This window comes from Calypte anna, chromosome 4B (genome assembly GCF_003957555.1).
Source record: "Calypte anna isolate BGI_N300 chromosome 4B, bCalAnn1_v1.p, whole genome shotgun sequence".
NCBI classification, from domain to species: Eukaryota; Metazoa; Chordata; class Aves; order Apodiformes; family Trochilidae; genus Calypte; species Calypte anna.
Genome location: NC_044249.1, coordinates 11,524,520 through 11,549,234, shown reverse-complemented (window position 1 = coordinate 11,549,234; position 24,715 = coordinate 11,524,520).

Below are 24,715 nucleotides of genomic sequence, written 5' to 3'. Positions count from 1 at the left end.
TTAGGAATTCTCACCTAGTGTTAGATTCCCTTGTGGTACACATTGTACCTCTCCATCTTTCATCATCACCCACCAAGTGTGTCCAGGCCCTTGAGTGAAAGCAACCCCACGAATGGGTTTGCCTTTGCCCGAGGCAGGATAAACCCAAACTGTTTTCCCTAGCAGATTCTTTTCATGCACCACAGGCACTTTGTCCCCATCTACTGTGTGTAGACGATCTGACTGAGCAGGACCAGCTCGATTGATGGAACCCCTGGTATTAACTAACCAGGTAGCTTTTGCCAAGTGCTTGTCCCAGTTTTTGAAAGTTCCACCACCCATTGCTTTTAAGGTAGTCTTTAACAGTCCATTGTACCTTTCAATTTTACCTGAGGCTGGTGCATGATAGGGAATATGGTATATCCAATCAATACCATGTTCTTTGGCCCAGTTATTTATGAGACTATTTTTGAAATGAGTTCCATTATCTGACTCAATTCTCTCTGGTGTACCATGTCTCCACAAGACTTGTTTCTCTAGGCCCAGGATAGTGTTCCGGGCTGTGGCATGAGGCACAGGATATGTTTCCAGCCATCCTGTACTTGCCTCCACCATTGTAAGCACATAGCGCTTACCCTGGCGAGTTTGAGGCAATGTGATTTGCCAGGCCTCCCCATACCTATATTTTGACCATCTCCCTTCATACCATAGAGGTTTCAACCTTTTAGCTTGCTTAATTGCAGCACATATGTCACAATCGTGGATAACCTGCGCAATAGAGTCCAAAGATAAATCCACCCCTCGGTCACGAGCCCATCGATATGTTCCATCCCTGCCTTGATGACCTGAAGCATTGTGGGCCCATTTGGCCAAAAACAGTTCACCTTTATGGTCCCAGTCCAGATCTATTTGGAACACTTGAGCAGCCTCATCTGCTCGTTGGTTGTTTCGATGTTCCTCGGTAGCTCGGTATGAAGGTACGTGGGCATCTACGTGACGTACTTTTACATCAAGTTTCTCTAACCTAGTAGCAATGTCTTTCCAGAGTTCAGCAGCCCAGATAGGTTTATCTCTACGTTGCCAGTTGCTTTGCTTCCACTGCTTTAACCAACCCCATAAGGCATTTGCTACCATCCATGAGTCAGTATAGAGATAAAGTCTTGGCCACTTTCTTGTTCAGCAATGTCCAAAGCCAATTGGATAGCTTTTACCTCTGCAAATTGACTTGATTCACCATCTCCTTCATCTGTTTTTGCAACTAGTCGTGTAGGATTCCATACAGCAGCTTTCCACCTTCAATGGCCTCCTACCAGACGACAGGATCCATCAGTGAATAGAGCATATTGTTTTTCATTCTCTGGTAGTTGATCGTATGGTGGGGCTTCTTCAGCCCGTTTTACCACTTTTCCTGGTGGCATTCCAAAGTGTTTGCCCTCTGGCCAATGTGTTATTGCTTCTACAATTCCTGGACGATTAAGTCTTCCTATCCTAGCTCTCTGTGAGAGTAAAGCAATCCATTTACTCCAGGTAGCATCGGTAGCATGATGGGAAGATTCTCTACCTGTGTACATAAAACCCAGTACAGGTAATCGTGGCACTAGGAGGAGCTGTGCTTCAGTACCAATCACTTCCGAAGCAGCTCTAACTCCTTCGTATGCGGCCAATATCTCTTTTTCGGCAGCTGTGTAGTTGGCTTCAGAGCCTTTGTAGTTTCGACCCCAAAATCCTAGAGGTCGGCCTCGAGTCTCTCCTGGAGCTTTCTGCCAGAGGCTCCATGAAGGACCATCACCTCCATCTCCGGTGTAAAGAATATTTTTGATGTCTGGCCCTGTTCGAATTGGTCCAAGGGCCATTGCCTGCACAATCTCCTGTTTAATATTCTCAAAAGCAGCTTGTTGTTCTGAGCCCCATTTAAAGTCTTTCTTCTTCCGAGTAACCTCATAGAGAGGTTTCACAACCTGATTATATAAAGGAATATTCATTCTCCAGAAACCGACAGTTCCTAAGAAGGACTGAGTTTCCTTTTTGGTAGTTGGTGGGGCCATAGCAGTTATTTTATTAATCATGTCCATTGGGATGTGGCGACGTCCATCTTGCCACTTAACTCCCAGAAACTGTATCTCTTGTGCAGGTCCCTTGACCTTGCTCCTTTTAATAGCAAAACCAGCCTCTAGGAGGATTTCAATTATCTTCTTACCTTTCTCGTAGACTTCCTTTGCTGTGTCACCCCACACAATGATGTCATCGATGTACTGTAGATGTTCTGGAGCTCCACCCTTTTCCAAGGTATCATGGATCAGTCCATGGCAGATGGTAGGACTGTGTTTCCACCCCTGGGGCAGTCGATTCCAAGTGTACTGGACACCTCTCCAGGTGAAGGCAAACTGTGCCCTGCATTCTGGTGCTATAGGAATAGCAAAAAATGCATTAGCAATGTCAATAGTAGCATACCACCTGGCTGCCTTTGACTCCAGCTCATACTGAAGTTCTAGTATGTCCGGCACAGCAGCGCTTAGTGGTGGTGTAACCTCATTCAGGGCACGATAGTCCACTGTCAGCCTCCACTCTCCATAAGGCTTTTTCAATGGCCATACAGGACTGTTGAAGGGTGAATGAGTCTTGCTGATCACTCCTTGGCTCTCTAGTTGCCGGATCAGCTTGTGAATGGGGACCACAGCATCTCTGTTGACACGATATTGTCTACGATGCACTACTGAAGTAACAGTTGGCAGACGCTGGTTTGTAGTCCTCAGCAACCCCACTACAAAGGATTTATCTGAAAGGCCAAACAAAGTATACAGCCATTCTGCATTCTCAGTCTTAATAGCTGCAGTACCAAAGGACCAGCGGTACCCTTTTGGGTCCTCGAAATCACCTCCCTTGAGGTAGTCTATGCCAAGGATGCACGGAGCATCTGGACCAGTCACTATTGGGTGTTTATGCCACTTTATTCCAGTGAGGCTCACATCAGCCTTCACAATAGTCAGTTCTTTAGATCCCCCCGTCACTCCAGAAATAGTGACGGAGTCTGTGCCTTTCTGATTCGATGGCCTTAGGGTGCACTGTGCACCAGTGTCCACCAAGGCTTTATACTTTTGTGGCTCTAATGTGCCAGGCCATCGAATCCACACAATCCAATAGATTCGGTTGTCCCTCTCCTCCACCTGGCTGGAGGCAGGGCACCTCTAAGCTTGAGCACATACAGGATTGTCAGTATGTGCATTACTGGAGCTTGCATCCCCAGTACTCACACCTGATGTGCATGGATCTTGAGTCACCAGCATTTTTGGGTTGGGTAACTCCACACTGGACACTTGAGCAGCCATCTTTTTAGAAGGACCTCCTTTTGCCTTTGGCTTACTTATCAACTCAATCACTCGGTCCTGTAGGGCAGCAGTAGGTTTTTTGTCCCACTTTTTCATGTCCTCCCCACGCTCACACAGGATTACCCATAGGGTCCCTCTTACTGATCTCTGTTTCTCTCGATTCTGTCTCATAGGAGGGCGTCTCCTCTTAATGGCTGCAATGGGGCGTCGTCCGTCTGTCTGAGGAGAAAGGGGTGAATGCCATTCCTCAGATGCTCTCTTGATAGCTGAGACCCAGGCCCAACAAGGGGCTATGACAGCATCTTCACACTCTCGTACAGTTTTAATCACATCACCCACAGTTGTATCTATCTCTGCAGGAACCCATAGCATTACTGATAGTGTATGATTAAAAGGTGGTGGTGCAGCATGCACAAACCTTTGCATCATAGGTTTAGGGCATGGTACGTGATAGGGATCTTCAATGTCATCATTATTATAGATCACGTCTCGCACAGCCAATTCTTCGAGATACCTGATAGCTTTTCCAAGTCTGCGTGCTTTGATCTGTGGGCAGTCTATCTCCTCTTTATAGGGATATCTCTCCTTTACAGCTGACAAGAGTCGTTTCCACAGGCTGGTAGTTCCAGCCTTTTCCCCAAATGCCCGATCAATACCTGCATCTTTGGCCAGGGATCCCAACTGCCTGGCTTCCTTCTGAGTTAATGTTATGGTAGCAGCCCCCTCATTCCAGCATCGGAGTAACCAAGAGAGAAGTGGTTCACCTGGAAAATGGCTGAAATCTTTTCTCAGAGTACGCAAGTCTCTCATGGAATAGAGCTGAGCAGATTCTGAGTCTGAGTCCTCATCTGACTCTGCTCTAGCTGCTCTAGCTGGTCTAGGAGGAGAGCCATTATCCTCTATTTCCTCTATCACCTGGTCATCTTGTTCAGACTTGGAAGGGTTAAGGCTCGCTTCTGATTTCCATTGTTTTCCTTTTTTCCTAGTTACAGGGTCAACAAGTAACTGTGTGGGCTGAGGGGGAGAGGCTGTAGTATCTGCAGCAGTAGCAGCAGCAGGGCTTGCTTTCTGAGCAGCAGCACTGTCTGTGGGAGTAGAGACAGCAACTGGAGTTGTAGCCGATAAGCTGGCAATGCTGGCCGGCTTTATCTGAGTTGTGCCCTTGCGTGAGGGGGGGCGAGAAGCGGCTGTGGAGGCAGGAGTGGGGGTGCTCTCTGTACGAGGAGCAGCTCTCACTCTCCGAACAGCAACTCTCGGCCTCCGAAAAGGCATACTCAATCTCATTACTGTGGTTTTTGTGTTACTCCTCACCAATATATGAGAGAAATTAACAACACCCACCAGAAGATTGAGAAATGAAATGCTATTGCCACCAAAATCTGGTGGAGTCAGCCCAAAATACGATGGAATGGTATAATTTCCCAAATAAAAACTGGGAGTGTAATTACCAACCAAGTTTTTTATCTCTGTATGAAACACTACTGCACCATGCACCATGATATACACCAGTATTGAGGACGATATTGCAATGATGGTTCTTAAGCAACTCTTACGAAAGACAAACCACAAAGTAACAGCAATCCCAGCTGCAAAAATACACATCACATACCCTAAATACCAAAGGTACGGCACGATTGGTTTAATCTCCAACTCTGTGAAATTTCCAAAGAACAAGGTCTGATTCCAGCTCAGGAAAGCCATTCTTTCACTGTAGTTGGAATTCAAACTGTTCAGGCAATTTAGTCAAATTTTAAACTGGACTCGAGCCAATTAGCTCGGGCCCCACGTTGGGCGCCAATAAATCTGTCACGGTTTAACACTGGCCCGGCAATTAAACCGAATAACAGACGCTCTCTATTAATCTCTCTCTCTCCTTGATAGAGAAAGGAGAGAGAATAAGGGAGAGAGACTTATGGGTTGGAAACTAAACTACACAACTTTAATGAACAGTAATGATAAATAGGTAAAATTACTAAATATATACAAATATACAGGAAAATGGAAACCACATTCCTCCCCCTTTCCCCCAATAACTCTCACGTCACCACCGAGGCTGTAGGGCAGCCCTGGGAAAGTCCAGGCTGGACTCCTGGAGTCGGCAGCAGTCGGGAACCGGAGGCAGGAACACACAGATTATGGGCTGGCACGGGTCAGGACCACAGGCAGACGAACGGACGGGATCCTTCCAGGATGCCGGGTGAAGGAAGGGAAGCAGGAAATCAGGAAAAGATCTGGCTCGGCCCTCGTGATGCCTCAAATTTATACTGAGTGTGACGTATATGGGATGGAATACTCTGTTTGGTCAATTCTGGCATCTATCTTGTCTGTTCCTCCCCAAAGGAGGGTTCAGGTGGGACCTCTTTACTCCTTCTGGAGGGTAAAATGTTTTCCTCAGAGCTGGGCAGTGTCCTTGGCTCTGCATACCAGTCTCTAGCAGTAACTATAAACATCAAGTGTTATCAGTCCTAGAAGCACACACACACTGCATGAGAAACTTGCTGTTAATTTCAGCAAATGCAACTACTTACAAGGGACTTAGCTAAAAGCAAAAGTACAGAAACAGAAAACCACCTTTATCCTGGCCCAAACCAGGACACACATACCACTGTGAAGAACCTGACCATGTTCTTTTCCTCTGAAAAATTCTATTTAGCAGGTAAAAATAAAATGACGTTTTAATTACTTCTTCAGAAAAACTTATGAAATAAAATTTAATGAAATTCAGTTTTCTACCTTTCTTACTGCCTCCCACCCCATTCACTAGTAGATGGTCTCAGCAGGCATTGTACAATGTCTTAAGTGCCATCAGAGGGTATTTATTGCTTTCTCAACAAAAAAAAAAAAAAAAAAAAAAAAAAAAGGAATTGTAAGGATTTTCGTGGCAACCAGCTGGAAAAGCAAATAAGTATAGGAGATTAAAGAAGTCTACATAATAATAATTCTGAAGCAGTACAACATCGTGCTATTAATAACATTTAATCCAAAAGTTGTTTGACATGTGCCTCATGATAAATAAACAGAATTTTATGGCTCTCATTCTTAGCTGTCCCCTCAGGATAAAAGTTCAAAAAAAATATGACTCCACAAGAGAATATTATTTTTAATGAAGAGATTTTGCTGTCCGTTCCTGTATTTGGGGAAAAAAACAATTAGCCACTCTCAACAAAAGTTTTCAGGTTTGGATTTTGCTCATATCTGAGGATTTGCCATTTCCTACTTGTATAAACTTTCCTAGGCTCATAGAATCTTGTTTTAATCTCAATTGGTTTTAAAAGATTAAAGGCACTTGTGAGTTTGATTTTACAGTTTACAAACATATTACATATGTGGCCTGAACTTTACAAGGGTTATAACAATGCCAGAACAACAGGAATTTCCCAGACAAATGCTTGCATTGTACAATGAGATTTGTTCAGATGAACTGCACATTATATTTGGTCATATATTTTATTTGTCTTGATGTATTGTTATTAGAAAATCTGTAGAAGAAGTATACTTAAATTTTGGGATGGATGTGTTTCCAGCATAGGTTTTATTTCATTTAATTTAAGAATTTTCATTACATGCTTCTATATTTTACTCCTTTTCATATTAGTGGCTGATCCTTATTGGGATTTTACTTATTTTTCTAGCTGCTTCTGAAAAACTCATTATATGTTCCATATTCTATAAATTTAACAGATAATAGTAACAGCAACCATGTTTTTCTATAGACACTTAAATAATTTCCTGTCAAAAACATTAACAGATGGGCATTCTCAATAACTCTGTATAACCACTGAAACCAAAGTGGGGAATGAATGACACTTCCCATATAGTCAGAGTTTTATCTTCCTCAAACTGCCTTCTAAGGCTTTCCCAGGTTCATTTAGAAAGCACTGACATTTCAATTGGAAATCTCCCTAGAAAATTTTTCCACAGTCTGTCAAAATATTTTTCTTTAATATGACACTACATGTTCCTTGTCTTATTTTTGTTATTCCTGCACATAGAACACTAAATACTTCATCCATCTAACAGTTGTCTGGCTCCTCTACTCTCTCTGCTAGCCATCATTTCCCAAATATGTGCCTATACTAATAGATATGGAACAATATTTTATTTCCATGTGGGCAGACATGCAGTGCTAGATCATCTCTGAACTTTAGAGAATATTTCGGTCAGTCTCCAATGCTAGATAAAGAACTGTATTGGGTGAGCAGACTGAACTGGTCTCCCATCCTGAAAATATGCTGAATCAAAGGACATATAATACTAGCAATACCATTTATTGTCATTCAGTTTAAATGAAAATACATAGCTCTTCAAGGGCACAAATTTCAAGTGGAAATATTCTTGGCTACCTTGCAAACAAAAATGTTATATCTTGTACTGGGTCTAGTGGCAGAGGTAGTTCTAAGTGCTGCTTTTTAGTCCTACACACAGCTTCGAGGTTTTCTCACATTCTTGCTATATATTTTTAGTGGTTAAAGGAAACTACTAATGTAGTTTTACATTTATTGATAAGCTTAAAATAATCTATGCCTTAGGGGTGGCGGTTTTTAAGCAGGTTGGCTTCATAATCCTTGTACTTCATGTTTTTGATGTCTATATTTTTTTAAAAATTAATTTATTTTTTTTAGTTGATTAAAACATAGCTGATGTAAGTCTTTTGCTATTAAATTTCATTACTTGTTAAAGCCACTGGGAAGACCTGAGATCAACATGGAAGGAGAATGAATGCACAACTCACTTTTAGATGCATTAGCATCTTACAGCCAGGAACTAAAGATGACTACCTTATATTTTATTCCAAGTCTTAAGATAATAAAATCACTAATAAGTAAAGCTGCAGACTATTGTGATGTATTGGCCTCACCTAAGAATCTGTTTCTAAGTCTCAAGGGACCTGACTACCTTGTGTGAGTAGTCCAGTGAAGAACGTCTTGGAAAATTTTAGTGTTAGTTATGTTTAAAAAAAGTAAAAATAAAAAAGTTAACAGCAATAATATCATCTGAAGGTGTGGTTCCGTAAATGGAAAACTCTGAATAGAGCCTGTCAACTGGGACAGAAAGAACAATCTCCCTTAAATGTTACTTGCAGATACAAATCAGGAACTCAAAGCTTTACCTAAAACTTGAAATTTAAATTATTTCCTCTTCTGATATTGAAATTCACATCCAGTCAGTCACACATTCTAGACAAATCTCACATTGAAAATAAAATCCTACTTGTTTTAGAAGGTAGATACACATTTTCCATTGTGTTTTTTCTGTCTAGCAGTTCTATTTTAAACAACATTCAACATCTATAATAGGAACAACAGCTGTTCTCCCCCACCTCTGAGCTTCATCTGTCAAAATAAAATTGTTTCTTTTTTTAGACAGCTGTGCTTCTAGGTTCAGTCTGTATATTGATTTTCTTCTAGCTGAGATGTCAAATAATGCAAAACGCTGAGCTAAAAAAGCTTTTTCATTGTATATTTGAAATGTTAAGAAAAAAGATTATTTATGACTAAGGAAAATGACAAATGTTGTTTTGACACTTAAAACATTGAAAGTTACTTCGTAAGAAGGCAAGAGTGTGGGACTTGGCAACATGAATCCCCTTTCATTTTGTCACAGGAACTCATCTGTGACTGAAAATCACCATCACCCACAGCATCAGCTTTTCAGCTGTAAGTTACCCTCATCCCTTGGACTGGGACATTTTGACATACACTATGCACAGCAGTCCAGAGCTGTAGACACCTTTTTGTGTTATGTGGCTACATGTCAGTCGTGTAAACAAGGTCTACTCAAAAATTCTTATATTGTGAAAGTTGAGAGATACCATGGAAGGGCATGGCTCCAATGAGAGGTCACTTCGGTAAAGCAGAACCAGCCTCATGCACATAAAATTTTATTTGTACCTTTGCATGTGCCGTTAACAACACTGATTTTTTTACCCACCTCGACATAACTTCCATAACTTGTATGTGCTCACTGCTTCTCTCTGCACATCAGAGCACTGGAAACACAGAGCTTCTCAAGGTATTTGAATTGATGTTCTGAGTTACAACTGTGTTTTCTATATTTAAAAAAATAATCCAATAATTTCTCTGTAATGAAAGAGAAATCTTGTTGGCAAGTTTCATGAGAATTAATGGGAGAAAATCTGGAGTCATAATGATTATCGTCTTTTCAGTAATAGTCTAGAGTAAAAGTGAAGAACTAGCTTAAATTTACTTATAATAGAAAATCTACAGGATAATTACACCTCTATTTTGAATTTTCATTAATGTTTACTTCCTTGCTATAGTTTTTAACTATGGTTACAAATATAATGATCTTCTATGAGAAAAAGAAATCCAATCTATCTTTCTCTTCTTGTTGCAAAAATAAAATTGATTTCTGATTGGCAGCCCAAGTAAATGGGTGAATATTTTTGTCTAGAAGTAAGGAACAGTAGATTGGACTGAAGGAAATTATCTTATTTCATTGCATTATAATTGATCTGATAACAATGAAATAATAAAGACAGATGACATAAATAAAAATGATGTGTTTAAAAAAAGCTTAGTGGCATTGTTGGTAGAATGAAATACTCTCCTATGAGTAGATATAAAGGCTTTAAAAAATATTGACAGTGCTCCTTAATGTGGAGACTTTCTATGTACTTGAAAATTTTCCTTGTTTCGCTCCAGATTTTCAGTCACCCTGGTGCCACTTTGGTTTTCAGTCCTGGAATATTCTGAACAATGTGTTTACAGGAGAATAGTAAGGAGAGTCTTTGATGTTGTTGGTAACTACAGGCATGGACACTGTGTTGGGTTTTAGGCATAAAAAGATTCAGAAGTGTAAGAGCAGCTCTTTCCTATGGAGGCTCTGGTAGAAGGATGGTGATTTAACTGCCACCAGGATTATCAAAGTTGATGTGAATTCAATAGAATCACTTTCCATTAATAAATGCAAAGGTTATGGGTGGTGTCTTGTCTCTGATGGCTTAAGCTGGGATAAGGGTAAGTAGAATAAAACCAAGAATTATTTGTTAATCTATTTTTAGAACTTTGCAGGTTTTAACAGGGTCCCTTCTTTTATTTTTAAAACCTGTCTCTTTTTCTCATATTTCTTCTGCTTCTTTCATCTCTGTTTAAGCACTTGATATGCTTGCTGTGTGAGCTGTTGCCACCAAAGCATAACATCTATGAAAGAATCCTAGAAGTGTTCTGTCATCTCCTACTTGTAATGAGTATTAATCCAGAAATTCAGAGGGCACTGAAAATAATTCTTACCCTTGAAAGAACATGTTCTTTAGGGAAAGGCCTTCAGTACCATGCAAATACTATTAAAAATCACGGTGCCTTGAGAATAAAAGTTGGAACACATTTTGTAAGTCTTCCCTGAAATAGGAATTTTTCTTAAGTTTTGTTGGTTTTGAGGGAGAGAAGATTCATGAACTCTTCCAGAGGCATTTTCTTTTCTTCTTTCATCTTTTGCCCATTGTTTGAAATGCTCTCTCAGACACTGAAAACTGCTACATTCTGTTTCAGAGAATACATGATATTCTTCTCACATGCAATATACTTCAAAACATGTAAGGGTGGCATTTGAAGGCACAAAATACATGTTGACAAGGATGAAATCTATCTCTGTTCCCCTGTTCATATACTGTAAGAAAATTACTCTTGTATTACATCTTGAATTGATGAAAAAAGTTTATTTAAAAAGTGAAATACAAGAGCCATCTAGTTAACCAGCTGTAAGTCCCAGAGGGACTTGTAGTATCTTACAGTTACTGAAAAAAGGATGGACCGATAATCAAAGCTTAGTAACTACAAAGTTGTATAGTATTTGGTTCAGATTCTTTTCAAGTCCAAGAAATAAAAGCTTTATACCCAGTCCTTCAAGGAGTTTTGCACTTTCTCATCTCAGCACAGTTATTTTTATGAAACTCAAAAGAACTTCTTACAAGCTGAGAAAGCTAACTGTTGTCATTATGGTTATGCTGAATCAATTCTGTTTGCACTTCTGTGCAAATGTGAAAAGTCATCTATAGAGCATTTTAAACAAACTGCTGTGGCTTAGTATTACCAAAGAGAGAAATAAATCTGGAGAAGTCTGTTAAGCCCATAGCAAAAAACAGACAACCAAAGGTACCCTAATCCAAAACTGGAAAACTCATTACACTTGCGTATGTGTTTCCCATTATCCCCTTCTGTTTGAGCTGGGAAATAAAAAAAAAAACCAAACAAAACAGTACAGAAAAGGAAGAAAATAACAAGAGTGGACTGTGAGGAAAACAAGGTGTAAGCAGGACTTCGGAAATACCTTTTGCATAGAAAATTGTAAATGAGAGGGAAGTCAATACATTAAAGGAATAAGGAGAACACATATTGAGACAAATCTTGAAATGAATAAACAATTTATGATATCCACTGATCAGTTTTGTAGACTTTTCCTATTTTTACTATACTGATAATAAATAGAAACAGAAAATAATACAATTGTTTTCTTTGAAAATTGGAAGAGGAAACTTTAATTCTAAATTTACATGTAGGGTCATAAAATTGTTTAAGTCATTGATGGCAGACAAATCACTGAATTCAACTTTAAACAACACTACAAACGAAGCTTGCTTTCTCTAATGTGTGGTGTTGTTAAACGAGGTGATAGTTTGTATAATACTCCAGCTCATGGAGTACTCTCTGGTAGTACTCTAGCCCACTGTACAGCCTCGCATGTCTGCTGAGAAGACCTGAGGAGTACAGTGGCATAGTACATGACAACAAAGTGGTTGCCTGAGAATATCAGGTTGTTGTGCAAGTGCTGAGTCCACAGCTCTCAGAGGGTGTACTCATTAAGACTGTTTCCTCCCCACCCTGCTCTAATTTTGTGATTGGATGTAATATCCCCTTGCCCAGTAATTTAAGTCTCTTAAGTGCAGCCTGAATATATTTTTGTTTCTGCTAAGAGTGACTGTTAGGAAGGCTTAAAATACTCTGTGCCCTAGAGACAGAATACATTTGACCTGAGTGTGGACTGCAACATGAGGCACAGTGTTTATGGCAGGCAGTTTGTTTGGCTCTTGATGTTCTGCTGTCCTTTGAAAAAACACATCTAGCAAAATCAATGCAATGTCTACTATAACTTTGCTTTTTTATCTTCTAAAAGCTACAGCTCTCATTCTCAGCATCTCAAAGTACAGGCTGTCAGTATATGTAAACGTCCTGCAGGTGTGATTTTAATGCCAAACAGCATGGAAGTTTTCCATTACTTCAGATATCTCTAGATGAATACAGACATATGTGTTCTTTCATGAGTTTGATGTTTTTTTGGTAAATGAGAAGAAATGATTGCTGTGGTTAGCTGGCTGATTTTTTCATATTAAAATTTTAATCTCTTTTAAATACTGTGGACATTTACTGGGATAATTAACATTCATTTTTCATGTACTTGTGTTAAATGTCCTTAACTTGTGCAGACATGAGGGCAGATGAATTTCAAGGAAATTACAATTTGACAACGTCTTCCTTTTAGTTTTTTGTCAACAGTCTCAGGGTACAAAAATTGATGTTTGTAAGTGTAGTGAAATGAGGCAACCAGGTGCCACTAATTCCCAGGGCGTGGCATGAGTTTATGTTACACCCACCTGTGCCTAATTAGGGCGGGCCCCCACTGCGCATGAGCAGGACCAGGGGACCAATAACAGGTAAGGCTCAAACTCACAAACTCAGCTCACACTGAAACTCACAATCTCAGCATGCTGGGCTTTAAGTGCTGCTTTCAGCACTGCACTACCTTCATTGCTCCACTAGAGCTCATCACCGTCAGGATGAGGCTTGAGTGGCGCAGCCGGCTAGCACGCAGTAACCCACAGACCAGAGCAATGCCGAGGCTGCGGGTTCGAGACTCCTCAAAGCCTCACCCTGACAGCGATGAGCTCAAGTGGAGCAATGAAGGTAGTGCAGTGCTGAAAGCAGCACTTAAAGCCCAGCATGCTGAGATTGTGAGTTTCAGTGTGAGCTGAGTTTGTGAGTTTGAGCCTTACCTGTTATTGGTCCCCTGGTCCTGCTCATGCGCAGTGGGGGCCCGCCCTAATTAGGCACAGGTGGGTGTAACATAAACTCATGCCACGCCCTGGGAATTAGTGGCACCTGGTTGCCTCATTTCACTACATGTAAGTTAGAGGGACAAAGGAATAGAAGGTTAAAAAAGTATGCATCTAACAAAAAATAAGCAGATGTCTCGTATGTTGATTTCTTGACTGTCTAAGAAGAAAAATAAGTTACTATGAATGTAAATTAAAAGCATGTGAGATCCTCTGTTTTTTCAACAAAGTGCTTGTGGGCTGAATTTTAAGTGGATATTTGAAAACAATGGTTACAGTAATGGACCAAAAGTAGGACTCTATCCATTGTAAGATGTTTCATGCTTTGTTATTAGGTCTACTTAATCCCAGAGAAGTCAGATGTTTCAGTGAAGTTGGGAGAAGTTTTCATGAAGTTTAAATTTTACTCTGAATGTTAATTAAGTACTTTTTCTTAATCTGAGACATTCTTTCCTTTATTTTTGGGCCAGTCAAACTGTATGTTGTTGTTGTCTTATCCATTCTCCATTGCTTTGGCACAGAGCAACATGCAATAACACAACTGCATTTTTATAACATATGCACCCCAAACATGGCTTTTTTGCCAAATATCACTGACAACCCATTCATCAGCCTGGCAGGGCACCCAGGCACACTGAGCTTCCTAGCTCTGCACAGCCTCTCCCTCTCCACAGTCACTATATTGACAGAACCTTCATGTCTCCCAGGAGGAGATCTGAGAGAGATGTCAGGCTCTGTCAGGCAGTTAAGCAGAAACTGTCAGCTTTTTGCAGCAGCCTGCAAGTTCCACATAGCCTCAGATACCACTCTGAGATCAGGTACGGTAACACTTGCAGATCGAGTGCATGTTCAAATGAAGCCCTATAGAGGTATGAAAATACCCTCACCTTTGCATTCTTACTGGACATGATATACTTCCTTGGGCACGGCTGGCTAGCTCTGGTTTGTGTAAATTAAATCTAGTTGGTTTTTTTTTTTTTAGTAAATTGCTAGTTTTCACATTGAGATAAGTGTTACCATACTGTAAATGAAGTTTGACTATGGGTCTAATTGAATCGTCAATCAAAGTTCTGTCTGAAATGCAAGTTTGAAAACGCTCTGAGTCTGTTATTAAGGTAGTTACAAAACTGTGTAGGGACCTACACAGGGGATTTTTAGAGGTTTTTCATAGGGTAAACTTCTAATTTTAAAGTGCCTTCCTATCTAGCCCCGCCTCCAACAGCATTTCAGAGTTTGTTCAGATGTCTATAAGAAATTTAAGACTTTGGACCTGTGTGGTATAGCCAGTACTATTTTGTTTACCCATTTGCAAGCTAGTAAACAACCTCTATCTCTAGAAATCTCTTGTGGCCGATTGAGTAGTGCAACAGGGGAAGCAGGTGGGATTCGTGACAACAGTCTGAGGCAGAGATGCTTGCCTCTTTCAGACCTTTTGATATTGATATAAAATATGTACATCTGCATATATTTAGCTCAATATAAAAGTTCTTTTCACATTTGCTTAGCAGTTTTCCTGTTTTCTAGTTAGTCTAAAATTTGTTTCTCAAATGTTATTTTGTATTGTTAAATATAATTCAAAATACTTTCATTCTTTTAAATAATGCATTTATGAAATATTAATGTTACCAAGTTATTTTATTTCCACTTCCAATCAAACTAACAGCATTATGCTGTATTATTTTGAAGATTGGTGAATGATCCTTTTGAGGTACTTTATTCACATGCAGAAAGAGCAAGGGACAACTTACAATTGTTATGAATATCCACTTTTTCATCAGTTACACCCCTGTGTATCCTAAGCTTTGGTGTATTCCTCTGTTCAAAACTGGAACTTAAGAAGGACAAAGTTGTATGACCTGGATCCTAGCTGGATCCTAAATCAAGTTTATCTTCTATTATCTATGCTCTTATGTTACGTATAAATGAAATGTGCTGTGACATACTACTGTGCATAATAATGTATGAAACTTCTCATTATGGTAAATTTACAGTGCTTATAGTCTTAATTGTCTTACTACCTACAAAAAGACTTAGACTCCGTTCTCCTCTCACATACGATGTCCCTGTTGTGTTTCTCTTATTCACGTTAAACCCTTCAACAATTGGTACTTTGAGTTGTGTCTCTGTGATGTTAGAATAAAAGGGCCTTAATTTGATCCAGACTTTTAGTCTTTGAGGAGAAAATACAGCTATGGTATCAAAAAGAAGTGTTAAATCTAAATAGGTTCTAGCTAAAGATCTCTAGTGAAGTGGAGATGAGCTGTGCAGATGTTGATATGTCATGCAGTTATTTCAGTAATATATTCAGGATAGCTCCAATTGAAGCAATGTGGAGCTGGGACCTCTGTAACCAAGTTTTCTTTCTGTTTCTTATGTAACTTCACTGCACTGTGGCAGAGGAGGCAGAATTGATCAGAACAGGAGATAAATTAGGCAGAGGGAAAAAGAAAAAAAAAAAAATCTATCCTGGCAAAAACGTGCCTTAGAACTACAACCACCTCCTTTTACATGTGGAGAGAGTTAGTATCTATGTACTTCATGCAACAGTTTGCAGATGCTACAGACTATAATACTGGAGAGATACCATAGTCTTCAGTCAGTGTGGTTCATCCTGCTTTCTTCATAGCCTCACAGGCATAATTTGACTGCCATGTACTAATTTCTAAGCCTTTTTTTTCTTCATCAGGTTCCAGTCCACCGAAGTGTTTGAAACATTTCTGTTATGATTGAAGATGTAATTAAAAAAAGACAAAATTAAAGCAATAAACATTTTTTATGGGTATTGCTATGATTTTTGACTATTTACGTCTGGTACCTTTGAGAATTCACTGACTTGCACACAGTATCATGGCCTCTAAATGATCTAGTGAACAATGAAGAGTAAAGCATAGTTATCAAGCCTCTACAAATGTAACTTTTCATCTATGGGCTTTGGTCCTAAAACTACACTAAACATATCTGGTTAATTTGGTTGTGTGCACATACAATTACTGTGTTTTGTGCACAGTTTTCCTAATTGCACACCCATATTATAAACAGGTATAGTTGCATAGGAGAGTTCCAAAACTACAGTCCTGTCTTTAGGAAAAAAAAAAAGAAAGAAAAAAGAAAAAAAGAAAAAAAGAAAAGAAAAAAAAAGAAAAAAAAGGAAAAAATTTCAGTAAATGGACATTTTAAGCTGTGTAGTTATCTAGCAAGTTATTATTCTTTAATTCATTGCACAGCCATTTCCTTAGATTATACAGTTTGATCTACTAGAATCCTTATTTCTTTTTCAGTAGAATCAAAATATTTTCAAAAATATCAAAATATTTTTGTGCTCTGAGGAAAGTCATGGATGACATTAAGTTCATATTCCCTGCCACATGAAGTCTTATCATTTATTAGTTCCTTAGTCTTATCATTCATTAGTCTGTTCATTCAATAGCTCTCTGCCTATCAGTTGTGTCAAATGCTATTGTATTATTTTCCAGTACCATCTCTCTCATGGTAATATCATTTATTATATGCAGCCTTTCTGCCTAACTTCTACCTAAAGCATAAAAATCACCCCAGTTCCACTAGATGATTAAGGTCTTAACAAAACCTAGTAGCACAACTGGTCAAATTTAGTGCATATGTGTGCAGCTAGGAGTAGGTTTAAGTAGTGAGCTGGTTGATTCTAAGGTAGTTAAGATATCAGTGAAAAACAACAAACAGAAAGAAAAATGAGACTTAACGAAGTTATTTCCTTGATGTTTTGCAATAAAATCAGTTGATTACAAGCAACCAGGAACACTAGATTTTAAAACCTTTTTCTGTCTCCTATGGCACCAGAGAAATGTCACTTTTAGGAGCTACAGGGTTTAGTTTAAATATAATTCAACTAATACTAAAAGTTGGTTAAAAGAGTGGCAGATGTAAACTTTATGTGCAGATGTGTGAATTTATGTGCAGATGTGTTCTTTATGTCTTTGCTCTGATGCTAAACAATATTTTACATTTCTTGTAATTTTGTGACATAGAGAATTCCAAAATATCCTCAAATGCTTTGGGAACTTTAACTCCAAAACCTAAGGTGGTCTTGTTTTATAGTGATCTTGCTCTTAGTTGTATATTATTGATCCATGTACAAAATAGTACCCTGCCAAATGATGATCCCACATCCCAAACTAATCTCTGTAGAAAAGATGGGAGTTTGACAGGGGAAGAGACAAGCTGACAGCTTTTCATCAAACAAGATTCACATACTTGCCAAGCTGGATTTGACAATTAATTAAAAAAATTACCACAGAAAAAAATAATAGACAAAAAAGAGCCCAGGCCCCTCAGGCCCCCAAAAAACAAACCAGTTCACAAATGCACTTATACAGCCACAGAATGTTTGATTTTATTTAAACCTGAACCTTGGTGCCCAGAAAGCGTATCATTTTGAAGAGGAAAAAAAATATAATCACTGAGGTACCATAAGGAATATAGATGGTATTAAAAATGTATTTTGGCTGGTCTCTGCTACCAAACGTGGCTTGAAGGCATAAGGATGCTTAATAAGCAAAAGGAATTATAAGTACTCTGCTCAAGCTACTATAATTAGGATATAATATGGATGGTATATATTCCGATGAGATTGAGTTAGCTTTTTCACATTTGAAAAAGTCAGGAATATTGAAGGTATGAAAACCCTTAGCACCTTCGCAGAAAATACTTGTAGTCACAAAACAATATGGGACTAGGTAACTTTTAAGATCCCCTCCAACCCAAACCATTATAGGTTGTTTCACTGTTTCAGTCCTCTTTTCAATATCACCCCATTGCGCAAATCAAAGGCAAATATAGCTGGTTCTAGTATACTTTTGATTCTTCACCAGATTTTAGGGTATGTGCTGGAGCAGTTTCTGTCCATGAGGTGGTTTTGTGTTGTTTTCATCTCTTCTGCACTGCTGTTGCTCTCCCTTGGCAGCAGCAACTGCTGGAATTAGTTCCTTCCTTTCTCATACTCAGAGGGGAAAACGAAACACCAGAATCAGTGTTGAAAAAAGGCATGAGATTCTGGGGATGATATCTCAGGCTATTCACAACAAAATACTTCAGTTTCCCTCACGCCATTTTTTTCATTCATGGATGGCTGCTTACATGGAGAACCTGATGATGAATATGATGATAGGTGTGTGGAAAGAGAACACAATTAAAACAAGGCACTAGACTTGATCCCTTTCCTGTTAAGCCAAGATTCTTATAATAGTTTGCAGATGTTATGCTATTATATTTGTGAGTATCAAAAAAACTGATGGTGGGGGGAGGGGAGAAAGCAAGATAACGCAAGTTCTTTCATGTTTCTCCGTGACTTGCAAATATATTATTAATTTACTATTTAAATTTTTACATCATACTTGCTACTCTGAAAAGTAAATTAGAATAGTTCATTTCCCAGAGGCTCGTTCAATGTAAATGACAGATGTACAGATGACAAGACAAACTAGCAAGATGTAACTTGGAGGGGTTTTACTGTTAATTTTTGAAGTAATTCTGTGCAACCTCCTCACTATATCAGGTTTAATAAAAGATGAGTATAGAATTTGTTTACTATTACGGTTATAATGTAAAGTACTAAATAATACAATAATAATTGCTTTATTATGGCTAGGAATGTAAAAGTAATAGGAATGTAAAAGTAATAAGATTGAGGTAGGTACCTAACAGTGCCTAGATTCTGAAAAGCACAGAGCAAATTGCATTGTTATTTCTGAATGCTTCTGGAATTATCTGCCTGTTAGTTTTGGTGACATCTGAAAACCTCCATAGCTGTTTATTGGTACTTCTAGACATATGAGTTTGCTTCTTATTTTGTGTGTGTGAAGCTTAGCTGTTGTTCAGGAACACACTAGAAGTGTATAAATGTCCGGATGTCGCAGTGCGAGATGGGGACCCAGTTTGATGCAAACAAATGTCCGACTTTATTGAATCAGAAGGCAATATTTATACACTAATCCAAGAGCTAATGCCACGTATACATATTGCTGATTGGTGATTTCTACATCTCGTTACACACGTTTTAACTTGATTGGCTACAAAGCATTTAGCAACAATTAACTAACAAAGCTTATCTTTCACACATTCGAGCTTCTTCGTGGATGTTGCTATCGTGCCGAGTCCCTTAATCTAATCGTCTTGCTTACTCCTTAACCTTCGAGTGTTCTAACGTACTGTTCCTTGTGGTTATAAAATATGCTTTAAGCAGCACTGTCCTTGCACATAGCCCAAAGCTTATGTTGAAATTATCAGCAATTGTTCGGTGCTGACAGTCTGAGGCTGTACTGCCTCAATGCTGCTGACTTGGAAAGTCTGAGCAGTTCAGCCCTTGGACTTCTCTGAACAAGAAGCTGGTGTTCCTCTAGCTGGAGCTCAGTGGGATTTGAGATCAAGATCACTGAATAAAACATAGAAAGAACAGGATTTCTCTTCTGCTCAGACTAAAAGGGGTCATGCCCCACTGATGCAAAGGCAAACTGCTCAGAAACACTGACTGATCACAGCTTTTAAGTGGTGAACACATGATCAGTCCCAGAATCTCCATACCTTCTCCCTTGTCAACTGTGTGATAGCTTTGCCACAGGGAAGTGTGGGATTTCAGAGTTGCTCTGACTTGAGCACTTGTCCCTTTCCATTAGCCGTTTTTATTTCTTTATTCCTCCAGGCATCTGCTGGTCAGTGTCATGACTTAAATGGCTCCTTGCCCAGCTTGTTGGTTGCTTTGAATCCAACACTGAGATACAGACCTCTTCTGTAAAAATTATTTAGAAACAACTTGGAGTTGTATGTCAACATACAATCATGTTGACACCAGATGCTAAATCCAGGCCTCTTAGATTCCCACTGAGGACAATGGTCCCAGAATCAAGTTGCCGTCACACTTCAAAGAATCCAAATCCTTCACTGGTATTCTATCCCTACTTGCTTTTAACAGTAGCCTGTGGAGTTCTGCATAACTGGCTTTCTTGGAAACAAGTTACTCTGGCTTATTATTTAGATTAGCTATATCAAAAATAAGTACCAGATTTCAGCCATTTTGTCATAGTTGTCTTAGTAAAAGGAAGATTTTGAAACTATTGTTCCTACTTTCATTTAATCCAAGATAATACTGTTTTATACAATTGCATGCTGAGGAGGATTGCTACTGGTCCCATCTTTGTTGTCTTAAAGCACTAGCTGTATTGAGTTAAAAAAAAAAATACAGCAACAATATTAACTAAGAAACTAACCTTTCTCTAAGGAGCTAAGATTAAACATCAGTATAATTTGCCTTGAATATTGAAGTCCCATGGACGATAGAACATGAACTTCTTACAACACTTTTGACAAGAGCCAGTTAAGAAAGTCTTTACAAATATTTTTTCCCTTCATTTTATTAAACGGTGAATTTAATCCCTGTGGAACTTTAATAATTTTTACTGCAGACAGGAAAGGTATTTGTTTCTCTGTTTAATAAGTTTATGTTTTAATAATCAAGTAAAGGATAAATTGTCTACTATTAATGCAGCTCACTGAATCTTAGAATTAATAAAAGTTGAAGTAGTGTATAATGTTAGTAAGATACAGTAAAATGATATGGAAACATTTTTTATTGGTGTAGGCTTGGTGACACTGTGAGTATATTACTGGATATTTGAAAAATTAGAATATCGCAGCATGTACTCCAAGTATGTATATACTTACATGTACACAATAACAGCTTTGAAGTGAAGAAGTATTATTGGAAATCTCACAACTGCATCAAGTGAATTATTAAGGTCTTTTCTATGAAATAATTCAGGCCTATTCAGACATGAGTATTCATTTAATCCTTTTATTACGCTAACTATGGTTGAATCAATGTTGATCTGCACCAAAAGATGCTCACTGGACTAGATGACAGTGCATAACAACAGGATGTTACCAAGATGGCAATTCCTACAAGCAAAAAAGCAATGCTTTATTATATTTTGTGTTGCATTCATATTTCTTTGAATTATTTGAAATATCTTCCATTCACCCCAAGCTGCACAAGACTAATTCGTAGCTTTATTTGTAAAGCATTGAGAAGTTTTATTCAATCTATACAGAAGACCATAGCAAGGAATAGGTCACAAAGGATGTTGAAAATTCATACAAAAGACAGCAAGTCATTAACATTAAAAAGGAAAACTATATTGAAGCCATAAATAAAATTGGGACTGACCTAAAATTCTGGAATTTTCTCATTCTTTTCACACATGCACTAAAGAATTAAAATCATAAGGTTTGGAGCATTGCTCTTATCTAAGCAGTAGGTAGAAAATGTACATCTTCTAAAACTCAAATGGTGCTTGGATAATTGACAGTATTAGTGCAACCTCATGTAAAGAGAAGATGAAAGGTGAGAAGAGAGAAGGAAATATCAGAATTTTTATGACTTCTTAAGAACCTGGAGGCATAACACTCATAAAACTTTACAAAGAGATGTACATATATAATCATAAAGATGTATTTGAATTAAAGGGGTCTTTTTCAGTTACATAATTGCTTCTCAAGTAATGTAGAAAGCTGAATATAAGATCTGCCAACCTAAATCACTAAATCAGAGTATATATAAATGTATATAAATGTATATAAATGTCTTATACTTCACTTAATTCAGGTGTTTCTGAGACATTTTATTTGCCTCTACTCAAATACATTGATGATCTTGCCAATAGACTTCAAATCCCCACTACTCTGACCTTACACTCTGATTTTTTTGAAGGAAAACCACCAAAGATTATTTGTTGTTGAATTGCTTCTTTTGCTTCTTACTTTCTACCTTTGGGCTCTTCTCCCCATTTTCTTCTCTTGACCAGTGTGAACTGAGTGCTAAATCTTTAAATTTACAGTAATATGACTTCATTGTGGATTTCTGAATGAAGAAAACTTCACTGCTTCCCAAAACCTCTACTGGGAGGTAATTTAAAGTAAAAACGATTCTTCACATTTATTTACATTATAATGAAGGTAACACATCCTTGTGTTTTCAGGTTCATTTTGTGAGTACATACTTGGCTTTTCTACATAGATCTAGGCTAGATCTTACAAAGTTCTGTCTTAGAATGAGCAAAACTGAAAAGGATTTTTCAGAAAATCTGCCTTGCTCAGAAAATCCTTCTGGCTCTTGTTTTGATTTCTTAAAGAAACATAATTATTTAAACAAACGATATTTAATCCTGATATGCTGTCATGCAAGGAGCTGTCTCTTATACTTATCCTCATATTCGCTGGGCTCCTTCACTGAATTTTCATTTTCCATGTTATGATTTCTCATCATGTGCTGACACCTCTCACCAAAGGAACAATTCCCTTCATGGCAGCAGAGATGTAGGAACTGAAAGCAATCTTCACTCTGCTACTGCAGGACATTTTGTGGGTATTTAGTTGTCTTCAAGATTTTCTGTTTGGTTTTGCCAAGCATACAGCTTGGCATTATACACTTCATACCATTTTATTATTGTCCTTTGTCTCACTTATAGTTTTTGACACAAATAAAACAATAAAACAGAGATGCACCCTGAAATTTTAACTCATCTTGAACTTGGATAGCACCAGTGCTTAGGTCTTGATCTGCCCTGAGTATCAGATGTAGTAATTAACTCATTATTTACCTTTTCAAAATTTATTACGTGGAAAATTAATTCAGTGAAGAACCTTCAAGAGATCCGCTTTTTTTCTATCAAAATACTTTTATATTATATTTTTCTTTTATTAAACACTTGATTAGGCTTGTGTGAACTGAGGGGTAACAAATGCTACACAGCATATAGTCATGTATATATATATATACATGTATATACAGTCACCACATCATGGTTTCATTTCCTAAAGCATGGATTTTCAAGTAGGTTTTACCCACTATAATGAAATAGTGCAGAACATTATGTCTGCTAAACTCTTTCTTTCTTAAGCTAATGTTGTTTTCTTTTGTAAAGTATTGCTGATACCTGTGACTGATAATTTCTTCGCAGTGAGGAGCACCCGCTCACTAACTAGTGTTAATGCATGATAATACAGATTCGACTAAAGGCTACAATAAAGTTAACATATATTTTGCAAACACCGTGAAATTAGGAGTATGAGGAAAACACCTTAAGCTAATAATAACAAAAGTTGTTAAGCATTGTCATCTGAACTGTTTTTTCCAACTGAAAATAGATGTGTGAAGGTAAACTCTGCAAAGAATTTAAATGCTGCAAAGAATAGTTTGAATCTTAATAAGTGTAACTGCACTAACACTATTTTATTTGGTCGTAAAAGTTTACCTCATTTCAGTTCCTTCATGGTTTCTTTTTCACTTAATTTTTTCTACCTTTTTGGGGTTGTTTTTGTGTTGTTTTTTTGGGGGGGAGGCGGGGTTGTTTGGGTTTTTGTTTGTTTCGTTTTGTTTTGTTTAAAGCAAAGCAAACCAAAACAACTCTTTATATTCCAGGTAGCATTTACTCCCTGGAATATGTGTAAAGGAGAAGAGAAGAGAAGAGAAGAGAAGAGAAGAGAAGAGAAGAGAAGAGAAGAGAAGAGAAGAGAAGAGAAGAGAAGAGACAAAAGAGAAGAAGCAGTCAAGAGCCAATACCTCTGCAATTTGACTAACTCCTGCAGTTATGGTTTCCTTGGAATATCTCTATGGCTTTAATAGTACATGGGATTTTAGTGTCTGGGATTATTTCAGCTACACAAGAAAGAAGAAGGAGGAGAATCAGAATTCTTTGTAGTCTTAACAGCAGGTGACCAAGCTAGAACAGGAGCTGGTCCTAACATGTGTAGCTGATAGAGAGATCTGCCATGTGATATCGTCAGAACAGAAAAGAGTTTTGCAAGTTTAAAGTTTTATTCCATTTGTAAAGTTCCTCTAAGTTGTTTCTAAATAATTTTTACAGTGTAGAAAATGGGGGAACAACAAAATGGCATTTTTTCCCAGTGGTCTTGCTCCTTTGCAGAAAAGAATGTATTTGAAGCTTGTTCAGTCTCACTTCCCAAAAGGATCTGACAAGGATCAGACTGAGGTGACTTTGCTGGTTTCAGTTAGAGAAATGATGGAATCCAGACAAAGCAAAGAATGTCAGCCCAGTACTGCTGGTTAGTGTGTGAGAGCCCCTGTGTTGCTGGGACAGTAGTGTTTGTGGTTGCATGCCAGTGAAGAAGTGATGCAGTAGATGGTGTTTCTTATTCAAAGCTCCTGATAACAAACAGGATTTGATGTTTTACTGAAGTCATCAATGCACCAGGTTAGGCACTGGGAATCTGGTGTCTTACCACTTGTCATGAAGGACTTCCAAGTTGATCCTGATTGTTTTTAAATATTGTTCTTTAAGGAGAATAAGAAACC